Consider the following 8,589-nt stretch of genomic DNA (forward strand, 5'->3'; position numbering starts at 1 on the left):
ATATTTACCTTTGCTAAATCTCTTTATATAGAAACTTTGCAGCTCAAGTTTCTAATCAAATTCAATTCACCACTTAATACTCATTACCAAGTAATGCTTGGTAAATTAACAAGTTATAACGTTCAGTAAATTTTTATACCATGTACATTCTACCTTGACTCGAATACGAAAGACGATTGAACAGCACCGATGTCTATAATATCAGTGAAGACAAAGGAGTGGTGCTGCTTGCTGATTGGCTACGCTTTAGGACTACCGGTGGAACATGTACACAATCATTGCGCAGAAGTCACCTTGTGGCACACTTGTAAAATCTAGATGAGATTATTTTGTTAATTTTCCATGGTTGTATTTCAATTTGAAGATTAATTAAATAAATGTTTAATAACGATTTTAATACCGAAAATAACGATTATTATACTCCGAATTTTTATATGGTCATAGTATAGTAAAATATATGAAATACATGTATGTGTTATGTACAACGGCTCACGAAAGTATTCGAAAGCTCGCTACTGAAATATTAAAGACATATATGTGTGTGTGTGTGTCTGATGCTCTTGATATTTCAAAGTATTCTCATAACTACAGTAAGATACAGATATCTAGATCATGCGTGTAAAATTTGAATTGGATAATATTTGTAAAAGTTAGAGAATACTCATTACAGAAACACGCAAAAACAGAGTTATAAAAGTTTTTCTATTTCTATTTCTTACCTCATTTTAATATTTAGTTTGATCGCTTTTGCCTCGAATAACATCTCTAGGACATTGTGACATTTATGTCAATGTTATTCCATATTTAAGTAATTATCTGTTTTCATATCGTTTCCTTACTTATTTTACAATTATTTAGTCTTCTACCTATTCCATCCCATAAATATCATATTGGGTTTATATATTGGCTCTGTGATGGCGTGTGTTGTACAGTATCCATTTTTTCACAACTCAGGTTCAATGTTTCGGATCTATATTCTGTCGAAAGTGAAGATTATGTATTTTTAGCATTTTCAGCATTATTCCATTTTTTTATAATATAATGGATTGTATTATATTCGATTTACTTCTCTTAAAGAGATCGGCTATCTCTCTGTAAGATTTCCATCTTTATGCAGTTTTAATATTACTTCACGCTCGGACTTTTGTATTTCAGATCTTTTCGAGTTCATGTCTGCACTCTATTAATCGTAACTGATTATAACATTAAAATCAGTAAATGACGTCTTAGCGCAAATTAAGTTCGTTAGTAATAATATTTACTGCGTAAATTCAATGTAAATATCGCTCATTTCGAAGCGTCCGATTATTTTGTGATTCTCTTTTTGCGTGTTTCTGTAATGAGTATTCTCCAATTTTTACAAATATTGTCCAATTCAAATTCTACATACGCAATCCTGATACTTATATCCTAATACAGTTATCGTATTACCTTGAAATATAAAATCTATCTCATATATTTTTATTCTTTAATGTTTCAATGGCGGGCGTTCAAATAATTTCAAAGACGCTATATGCCTATGCAAAATATAATATTCAAACTGTTACACATTCGAAATATGTAATATTTGTACAATATTTTACATTATGAATGTAATTTTAATCGTTCGTTATTAATAATCGTTCTTATTAATATTTTGTTGTCAATTGAAAATCGATTTATAAGAGGGAAAAATTTTTTATTACAAATAGGCTAATAAAAAGTTTTTCACTAAGATGTATTGCAAACAATAAATTTAAATAAAAATGGATGATTAGATGATTTTTCTAAGGAAATAAAAACGCATAAGGAATAAAAATCGAGTAGTTATAACATAGTTGATAAAATTTTATTCCTTGTTCCTTATTCAATAGACTGCGGAATTTTAGGCCTTGATATTTGTGTTAGGTATGCATATCTCGCTGACATTCGATAAGAACGAAAAGCATTCCCTCAACACTTTCCCTCCTTGAGAATGTCTTTAGTGCTATAACAAATGATTCTTGTAAACAAAATATTATTCTTAGCTCGATCCTAGCTAGCAAGCCCGAGCCTGATAAAAGATAATACCAACCTTTGTATACCTTTGTATACATGTTTTCGAAAATTTAAGAGATGATTCTTGACACCGAGATAAGACGAAAATCAAGAATAAAAGAATTGCGTTTTCGACTTTGTTTTTTTTTTTTTTATTTTGACAGTTAAAAATACCCTGCACGTGAGTAATCCTCCTTATACCAACGAAGAGTGGTCAACCTATGCAGCGGGGCGCACAGTGATCCTCAATCCGAACGATACATTAGCGGTAGCTTACTTCTTACAAGCCGTAGAAAAGATCTAGGTATTCAGAAACGTGAATAACCCCACGCGACGTTTTGCAAAATACCTTTGCGATGGGTATAGTCCTATTGGGATATTTTTCGGCGTATAAACTTTTGCGTTATTGTCGACCGCCGTATCACAGCAAAAGTACATGTCCGAAAGTTCTGCAAATGTATAATATTTTATAATATTATACAGTATAATCACATTTTATAATAAATGTGACTAGTAAAAACGCACACCACGCAGTGCGTGTACTGTATACACAAAATACACCCAAGTAACACTTTAACTGAATATTTCCAGTTCTTTGAAAGCTCTTCTTCGACTATTGGAATGATTCTGTTACTCAAAAACTGTTCTAGCCTCTTGCTTGAAAACAGTTAAAATACGGCAATATAGTGATGGAGAGTTCATTTAAAAAGAAAAATTATGATACTCATTACCAATGCTTTCACCTTTTTTGTATAACTCGAAATTATCTAGCAACAGTCGAAAGCAAGTGTATGGTATTGAGAAAGCGCATAGGCAGGCAATCCGATGTGTTTAAAAACGCACAAACCTATTTGGTATAATCTTCAAACTTTACGTAATTAGAGATTTATTCATATTTCATATTTACCAGATGATCATTGGAAAAGTGGACTTTCTACTTACCAGGTGGGTTTCCGAAATATATCATTTCTTCGAGCCTTAATTAATTTCATATTATAATATATATTATAATAAATAAAATATAAAAAAATAATTTCCATCCTGACCAACGAGCCGGTGTTAATGATATTTGACCCGAATTACCCGATAGAATTACATACTGACGCTAGTTCGGACGGATACGGCGCTATTTTAATGCACAAAATCGACGGCAGAAACCGAGTAATAGAATATTACAGTAAGAGAACGAGCCCCGCGGAATCCAGGTATCATTCATATGAACTAGAGACCCTGGCAGTTGTAAACGCCGTTAAACATTTTCGCCACTATCTGCACGGACGGGAATTTCTCGTTGTCACTGATTGTAACTCGTTAAAAGCAGCTCGTAATAAAGTAAGTCTAAGTGACAGGGTTCATAGGTGGTGGGCTTACTTGCAAACTTTCACTTTCGACATTATGTATCGAGAAGGCAAACGAATGGCCCACGTAGATTTCTTCTCGCGTAATCTTGTAGACACCGACCGCGCCCCCACCAACAAGATCGAAGAAAAGAAAATTAATCTGGCCGAAATCTCGGAAGATTGGCTACTAGCGGAACAACGTCGCGATCCTCAAATTTCTGAAATCGTCAACAAACTGCGAAACGACGAGCTCGCGGAAGACATTGCGAGTACGTATGAGTTACGATCCGGTACCCTTTACCGTAAAATACAAAGGAGAGGCAAGACCCTCTGCCTGCCCATCGTACCAAGAGGGTTTAGGTGGTCCGTCATTAACCACATACACCAGTCAATTATGCACTTAGGTTGGGATAAAACGCTCGAGAAACTGTACGAGTATTACTGGTTCGAAGGGATGGCGAAATATGTTCGCAAATTCGTAGAGAACTGTCATGCTTGTCAGATTTCTAAGGCGAATTCAGGCAAAGTGCAAGTTGAATTACATCCCATACCTAAGACCAGCATACCTTGGCATACCATTCACGTAGACATAACGGGAAAGCTGAGCGGCAAAAACGACTCGAAAGAATACGTCATTGTCCTGATCGATGCCTTTACCAAATTTGTATACTTACACCACACTCGTAAAATAGACTCACTTAGCACCGTTAAGGCACTTAAGTCCGCCATATTTCTATTCGGCAGTCCCTCTCGGATAATAGCAGATCAAGGGCGATGTTTTACCGGCAAAGAATTTCAAGATTTTTGTAAGGATAGACAAATTAAACTCCACCTAATAGCAACCGGTGCTAGTAGAGCGAATGGACAAGTAGAGCGTACTATGGGTACATTAAAGAATATGTTTACAACAGTAGAAACGACCGGGCGATCATGGCAAGACGCGATCGGCGAAATACAGTTAGCTTTAAATTGCACCACTCATCGTGTGACTAAATCGAGTCCGCTAGAATTATTAATTGGTAAAACAGCGAGACCCTACGGGTTACTACTATCTGAAAATACCGAAGAAAAGGAAATAGATATCTGCAACGTAAGACAACAGGCCATACGAAATATGGAAGATAGCGCTAAGTATGATAAGGAAAGATTCGATAAAACGAAAGCCAAAGTAGTTAAATTCAATCTCGGTGACTTTGTATCAAAGAAAAACGAGGAAAGGAACCAAACGAAACTAGATCCGAAATTTAGCGGTCCATTTGTGATAGCGGAAATTTTGGAAGGAGATAGGTACATTTTAAAAACACTAGACGGCAAACGGTCATATAAATACAGCCATGATAGGTTAAAGAAAATGCCAGATAGTCGCGTTCCTATTGAGTTGGACGTCTGCGGTGATGACGAGAACAGTGACCATGACGATGCGAGTACCTCGGTCCCAGAGGATCATGCTGACCACAGCACTTAGCAGAAAGAGTTTGCATATGCCAGTGTGGCGATATGGCAAAGGACAATGTCTTCATACATGTCCAGTGCGGTAATCAGGTGTCGGATCGAACATAGTGGCTCACATACGCCTTACGGGGGGCATACGGCCCAAACAAAGTAAGTGCGGGATCAACACACCGTTACCGAATTCGATTCAAGTATCATGGAAATAACATCTAACGTAGTGTTCTAACAAACGCCCAGTGTGGCGATATGGCAAAGGACAATGTCTTCATACATGTCCAGTGCGGTAATCAGGTGTAGGATCGAACATAGTGGCACGCACACGCTTACGGGGGGCATACGACCCAAACAAAGTAAGTGTGGGATCAACACACCGTTACCGAATTCAATTCAAGTATCGTTAACACTACGGAGATAACATCTAACATAGTGTTTGAACAAAAGCTCAGTGTGGTATCATGATCCAGAGAACTGAGGGTCGTCCAGGTGCGAGATCGAGAATGGTCCATCATGTCATTACGCCCAGACTGATGATTCACAAAATGCGACTAGCACTTCGAATATCAATCGTAACGTTACGGGTTCCCACTCTCTTTTAACTCTTTCGTTATCAAACGTCCGACCAGAATTTTTGCTGTCAAACTGGACCCTTGACCTATTCTGACACTTAACTAAATTGTAAATAACGACAGTTATATCGAGTCTAACATTGGGAAAATCCAATATTCTAGATACACCCGAGGACGTGTGATAGTCAGGATGGCCGTGTCGGAGATGAAAGGACACCGGGCCCCCCCGTTGGAATTATTTGGAAAAGCCTCAATACTGTAGCATCTACGAAATAACCCAGACACAGTCATTCGAAACTTGAGACAATGAGCTTAGGCTCGAGGCGACAACCGGTCGCCGAGCGTAACCACGGTCACGGGATAAACATTCCACCTAACAGAGATATAAAGTAACATAGCCTTCCTTTAAAGAATTGGCAGTACAGACACTTGACAATAAGACATTCCAACAGCCCCGCAGCTCGCCACACACAGACCCCATTCTTTGGGCCAGATGATCGCCAGATGCCGATGCATCGTTTACAGTTTATGTTCAGATAACCTGAGCAACCGTTACAAATCTTAGGACTTAGTTAACTAAAGTCCTTCAGATTGACAAACAGTCTTTATTCTATCAGCCTGTAAATCTGTCACCTATTGCGGGAAGATATGGGAAAGCCTGATTTGGTCACGTACGACGTTGCCTGCTAGGAACTCTCTCTCTAGGGCGGCTAGCATCCTTTTCTAACCGCCAACATAGAAATTGACCAATTAACAGCAGCGCCTATTTCCCTCACCCTCCGAGTGGAGGCTTTCTTTGACGAATCCGATGATCTCGTGCCCTTAGGCACACCCCGTCATAGTTTTCCTCTGCAGCGTCGTCGCGACGGAAAGTCATTCTTTTCTGGCAATCCGATTAGCTAAGAGTCAATCAAGCGTTCCTAGTATCACGAGTAGTAAGTTGAGTCCGACTTAGACTTTGAAGCAAAGTATATTCGTTATCCCGTTGACCGTGGATTCGCTATATCGAACCTAGGGCCATTGTCATTAGCGTCCAGCTACCGCGTCCGATTGTCAATCTTGTATCAGCCATACTTGTGTAATAAATATCTGTGCGACAACCATGAACAACATTGGTGAAGATTCATTAAACGCCCCTAACGCTAACCCGACATCAGAAGTGGGATCACCACCGTCTACAATTAAGGAGCAGCTTCTGGCCATCGCGAGTGAATTGAAAGAGCAAGAGGCGGGTGCGGAACCTAAGGAAGTATCACCACCGTCTACAATTTCGAAGCGGCTTCTGGCTGTCTTGAGTCAATGGAAGGAGCCAGGGGTGAGTGCGGAACCTAAGGGAGTATCACCACCGCCTACAATTATGGGGGAGCTTCGGGACATCAAGTGCCAATTGAGAGAGCAAAGGGTGAGTGCGGATCCTAAGGAAATATCATTGCCGCATTTCAATCCCGAAGTCGAGGGCGCCGATCCGCTCGCGTGGTGCTCACTTGTTAGCCAGTTCATGGACGAAAGGCCCATCCGTAGCGACGAGCTATTTTTCATTCTAAGCCGTACAATGGGCGGTAGTGCCGCACCATGGTTCGCGCGGTTACCGTTCGGTAAGGGCTTCACCTGGACCAAATTTAAGGAATTTTTCTTTATGCGCTATGGTGGTAAAGAGACGGCAACCTCAGCGCTAATAAAGATGGTGGCCGAACCTCAGCAGGAGGACGAATCCATAGGAGCCTATGGTGTTCGTCTCCGTTCCCTCCTCGGGGCAAGGTGGGGTCATCTGAACGTGGACGAGACGATCAACGCCGCCGTTCTTCATCACCTGAGTCTGCGCGACGAACGTATCGAGAAATTAGCGCTTACAAGTGACATCAAGACTCTGGACCAATTTTGGACGGAAATGAATGCTTTCCACTACGCGAAGAAGAGGCTGGCGCCTCCGTCAGGAAATCCATCAGCAGGCCCCGAAGTTAAACGGCAGAAGCTACCTGGCCCCCGGATCAGGTGTCGTCACTGTGGTATTCCCGGGCATAAGATAGCGGAGTGTCGTACGAGAATGAGAACCGAGGGACAGGAGAAAAGCCGACCGGCTGGATCGTCCAAGGTGTCATGCTTCAAGTGTCGCGGAGAGGGCCACATCGCACCCAACTGCCCGCTGCAGCAGGAAACAAATCGCAACCCCGTTAACGAACGTCGAGTCAACTCCTGCGTGGTGGAGTCTTCAACTGGTAACTTAAGTCATCTGGGTGAGTCGTTCTCGTTTTATTTCGATTCTGGAGCCGAATGTTCGCTAATCAAAGAGTCCGTAGCCTCGAAATTTTCCGGCAAAAGAACGACCGAAGTAGTAGTAATGCGAGGGATAGGAAATCACCGTATTAATTGCACGTCTCAAATTGCATCCATAGTACGTATTAATGGTTTTGCGTTGGAAATAATTTTTCACATCCTTGCCGACGGCTACCTAAATTACGACATCATGATAGGCCGCGAAATTTTGAGCCAAGGTTTTAACGTAAATATTACCCAAAATAGCCTCAGTATCTGCAGGGCAAAAGCTGCCAATGTTTACAATGTAACCGCCGAAAGTAAAATCGATATTAATGGGGTCGACACCGAGGTGTTCGGCAAAGACAAAGACCGATTGATCTCCATCCTCGAAGAATTCAAAAGTTCATTTATTACGGGTTTCCCGCGTGCACGAGTAAATACGGGACAGTTAGAGATACGTCTGATCGATCCTAATATCACCGTACAAAGAAGCCCCTACAGGCTTAGCGAGGCAGAGCGAAGCATAGTGCGCGAACGAATAAGCGAATTAATTAAGGCAGAAATTATAAGGCCTAGTAACTCACCGTTCGCGAGCCCTATGTTACTCGTAAAGAAGAAGGACGGCTCGGATAGGTTGTGCGTAGATTTTCGAGAGCTAAACAAAAATACGGTCGCGGACCGATATCCTCTACCTCTTATCGCGGATCAAATCGCGAGATTGCAAAGGGCGAAGTACTTCATTAGCCTCGACATGGCCAGCGGGTTCCATCAAATCCCCATTCATCCCAATTCGACAGAATATACAGCGTTTGTCACCCCCGACGGGCAATACGAGTATACGACGATGCCGTTTGGATTGAAAAACGCACCGTCCGTTTTCCAGAGGGCTATTCTCAATGCCTTGGGCGGCCTCGCCCACTCGTACGTCGTTGTCTACCTGGATGACGTCCTAATCATCG

The sequence above is a fragment of the Bombus pascuorum genome, unplaced genomic scaffold, assembly GCF_905332965.1.
Source record: "Bombus pascuorum unplaced genomic scaffold, iyBomPasc1.1, whole genome shotgun sequence".
NCBI classification, from domain to species: Eukaryota; Metazoa; Arthropoda; class Insecta; order Hymenoptera; family Apidae; genus Bombus; species Bombus pascuorum.